This window comes from the organism of the source record quoted next, unplaced genomic scaffold (genome assembly GCF_019419815.1).
Source record: "Pyrus x bretschneideri cultivar Hongxiangsu unplaced genomic scaffold, Pyrus_bretschneideri_v1 Contig28, whole genome shotgun sequence".
Lineage (NCBI taxonomy): Eukaryota > Viridiplantae > Streptophyta > Magnoliopsida > Rosales > Rosaceae > Pyrus > Pyrus x bretschneideri.
In genome coordinates, this window is record NW_025999590.1 from 2088222 (window position 1) to 2092754 (window position 4533).

The 4533-nt window shown below is 38.1% G+C and overlaps 1 pseudogene; it reads right to left on the reverse strand.

Annotated features, from left to right (window-relative positions):
* On the reverse strand, nucleotides 1-2059 carry LOC103949790 (annotated as a pseudogene).
* Nucleotides 2060-4533: the final 2474 nt, after the last annotated feature.

Below are 4533 nucleotides of genomic sequence, written 5' to 3' on the forward strand. Positions count from 1 at the left end.
ATTAGAAAACGGGTAGATAAAGGTATTTGAAGCTTCAAATTTTTAAAATTTTAAATTCAAAAATAAAGAATTTAAATATTTTTTATTTTCAAGGGGCAAATTAGGTGTAATAAAAAATCAAATAAAATTGGACCCAATCTGAAAACTGGTGAATTCTTTGGACCTGGATCAAATTGCCCCTTTATTTTATATTAATAAATTCGTCTTGTACCATTGAGGTTTTTTTTTTTTTTTTTTTTTTTTTTTAACAAAAAAACCCTATTCAGTAGGATATTATACAAATATTAACATGAAGATTAAAAAACACAATGATTTTACAATGTAGTTTGGTCGATCCATGTACAAATTTATCGATTCACAGGTTCAAAACTAGAAATTAAATATCCTTGAAAGGAACCAGTTGGTGTTGAGGCCGCAATGGATGATCATGCATGTCAGGTGGAAGTTCTGGAAATGGTGCTTCGAGCTGAAGGATCTTCGTCACTTGTCCCGCTTTTGGTCTTCCCTCGCTGTTGGTGTGAGTGCTCCATAATCCAACAACTAACAAGCATTCCATTTCGTTTCGATCAAATTTCACTTCTACTCTTTCGTCAGCTACACATGAAGATTTCCTGCAAGGTAGAGTTGCCAAACCCAACTCACAAGTGGCATGTAAAATCCCCCGTCCTGGTAAGTCCTTCCACACGCAAGTTCCAAGGCTACAACATCAAAACTAAACATGTCAGATTCCTTACTGGCTCTCCCTCCGTTTGCATATTCAGGGGCAATGTATCCGAAAGTCCCTACCACTCCTGTTGTCTGAGTCTTGAACCCGGGATCCACGAGCTTTGCAATCCCAAAATCGCCAAGCTTAGTGCTGAAATCATTTTCTAACAATACATTAGCTGATTTGATATCCCTATGAAGAACGCACTGTTCTGCATCTTTGTGTAGATAGTGAAGAGCCGCTGCCGAGCCCAAAGCTATCTTATACCTGAAATTCCATTGCAATGTTGTCCTCGAGCCAAATAGATGCGTGTAGCATGTATGCATAAACAAGTAAGCATTCGCTTTCCTCATGACACCATCCGATGAGCTGCACCGGATTCTTATGTATTAAGCGGCATACTATCTTCACTTGGTTGATGAAGACATTCTCGTAATGCTCAGATTCCGCAAAGATCCTCTTCACAGCGACCGTGAAGCCTGGATCTTGCATTGTTCCTTTATAAACTTGTCCTGACCCCCCGCGACCCAACCTTCTGTCATTTGCAAATCATGGTGGCTGCAACTAGTTCTTGGTAAGAAAATCGCTTTGGTAAGGCTAATCTCTGAAGATCCGAACTTATTGAGCACACTGATCTGGGGTACTTGTGAAGCTGAGTCTTGTTTCTCCGTTTTCTCACCACCAAAACCCAAGATATGACCAAACCAAACATCAGTACGAAAAATACAAAGAAAGAAGAGAACGACCTCAATCAAGAATGCCTTCTTTTTTCTGTTTATCACATACCAATCCATGTTTGAACTGAAATCCCACGTATATAAAAGATGCCTCTCAGGATATAATCCAGTAGAAGCTGAAAAACCAATTGTAACCCACTCTGGAAGAACATTTCGTAAGTCAATATTGTATGAAAGAGTAGGAAACAAAAAAATAAAACATTACATGCGGGTTGTATGTCAAAGTCATACTGAGGTTTTTCGAGGTCGCATTATAAGATATCGATACATAAGCTGCTTTCCCATCATTGCTGATCAGATTCCAACTGGCATTAACAGCTGAGGAGATTTGATTTATATTGATTCCAACATGTGATCCCGGTGGATCCCATTGTGCGTTTGAGTAAGTGTCAAACTCAACTGGTAAAATTTTGGTTTCGGATTCTGCAAAAGATGTGGTGGTGTTGAATAATCCTAGACCACCTCCGGCAGTGTTAGGTGGAAAGTGAAAATCCAACAGGAGCAAGGAAAAAGGCAAATCCATCGCCAAATTCGCAACCACCAAAATAAGATTGAATCGTGAAACTGAAATGTGTAGAAAAACTTGCTAGTGATCCCTTGGTAGAGTCCCGTAGGTGGAAAGGTTCTGTATATGTACATCGTCCAACACGAAATAGTTCAGATAAAGTATTTAGTTCAACCAGCATGTCTTGTACATGCATGGCATCACCTTCATAGAGTATGTTTGTATCATGGATTCAGATATGGTGAATGAAAGGTTCGATGAAAGCGGACTCGAAAAGCATGGACAAGCTACGACAGAGAAATAAACGAAGAAAATGAAGAGAGACAAGTAGCAATTATTCAAGTAGTGATGATGACAAAAGGTTACCTTCCTGCTTAGAAGCATTGTAACTTTCTGCAAATTAAGAGCGACCTACACCAATTTCTGCACCAGAAACATGTTAGTGAATTAGATTCAAACAGAGAATGATGATGATAATTATGAAGACTCAGAACGCTTGAAGAAAGAAGAAGAGGAATTGTAATAAAAAATCACAGAGAATGTGCAATATCTTCCTTAAAACTTGGCACACTGAGCATATGAGCTCATACAAAACAAAAATATAACCGTTGGGAGAGAGAGAGAGAGAGAGAGAGAGAGAGAGAGAGAGAGAGAGAGAGAGAGAGAGAGAGAGAGAGAGAGAACTCAATTTTCAATCTCAGCCATCCATTCTATACTACACTGAGATTAGAACACTTGTCACATATCAAGCCCTATGAGACTGATTAACAAATTACATTTTAATCACATAAGCTCATCCTAGGAGCTGAAGCATTACACTAATTAAAACTTGTAATCTTCTTCACATCAATTCACCAATTTACACATCAACACTCCCTCTGAATTGTGAACTGATTCACTCCCAATAGTTCTCTGAGATGATAAAATTGATCTTTAGCAAGAGCCCTTGTGAATATATATGTTACTTGTTCTTTGGTTGGACAACACCAAATCAATGCTCTCATTATGCAAAGTTTCCTTGATAAAATGATATCTCATGTTGATATGCTTAGTCTCTTGGTGAAAGATAGGGTTCTTGGTGATTGCAATAGAAGAAGTGCTATCACAGTTTAGTGGTGTTGCAATAGTTTGTGTTTCACCAAAATCCTCCAACACAAATCTTAACTAGGTTGCTTGTGTAGTGGTTTCTGCTGCACTAATGTACTCTGCCTCAGTTGTGGATAATGCAACATAGTGTTGTTTAACTGTGGACCAAGAGAATACTCCACTTCCAAAAGTGAAGGCATGTCTCATAGAGCTTATTAGTTGGACAATGCATGAATCGTACTAGTAAACAAGAAACATACATAATGTCAGGCCTGGTTGCAGTGAGTTACAACAGGCTGCCAACTATTTTTCTGAACTGAGCTTCATCTGCAACTCCATTATCATCATTTTTTCTCAACTTGTCACTTGGAACTAGCGGAATGCTAACAGGTTTACAATTCTGCAGCCCAAACTTCTTGAGAAGAGAAATGGCATACTTCTTCTGATGAATGAAGATGCTAGATTCAGTTTGCATAATTCTCATTCCCAGAAAGTGATGCAACAAGCCCAAATCTGTCATCTCATACTTATTCATCATATTAGCTTTAAATTCCTCAAGTAATTCAACACTACTTCCATTGTAAATGATATCATCCACATAAATTGACGCAATGAGCATTCATGCACCTTCTTTCCCTTTTGTATACAAGGTTGCTTCACTGCTACTCTTCTTAAACCCACATTCATCAAAATATGAGTCAATTTCCCCATACCAAGTCCTTGGTGTTTGTTTCAGCCCATAAAGTGCTTTGTGTAACCTATACACCTTATCTTTCTCTCATTTGGCAATAAAATGCTCTGGCTAATCCACATACACTTCTTCTTGAAGTACTTCATTCAAGAATGCAGATTTAACATCTAATTGAAACGGTTGCCAATTGTTCTTTGCAGCAAGAGCAATCAGTGTTCTTATAGTATCTAGACTTGCAACAGGTGCAGATTTCTCATTGTAATCCACTCCAAGCTTTTGTGCATAACCTTTTGCCACCAACCTTGCTTTGTTTTTCTGCACAGATCCATCTAAGTTTAACTTAGTCTTGTATACCCACTTCACCCCAATTACTGGCTTGTCAAGTGGTCTATCTACCAATTTTCAAGTCTTGTTCTTTTCAATCATGTTGATCTCCTCCTGCATTGCAACTCTCCAAACATCATCTTGTTCAATATCATCAAAACACTCAGGTTCAACAATACACAGATTGCAATGCTTATAAACTTCACGTAGATTTCTCCATCTCAAAAGAGTTGAATCAAAAGCTTGTGTATCAACAGAATGTATTTCCACATCTGCACTCTGAGCACTAGATCTTTCACAAGAAATATGAGATATTGACCTGATAGAACTCCTAGCTTCACCTTCATCAATTTCTCTATACTCAGTTGAGATTAGAGGAACACAAATTTCTTTCACTTTGTTTTCTTCCCAATTCCACTTTCCATTCTCATCAAATATTACATCTCTAGACACAATCACCTTCATTGTAATAGGATTGAGAATC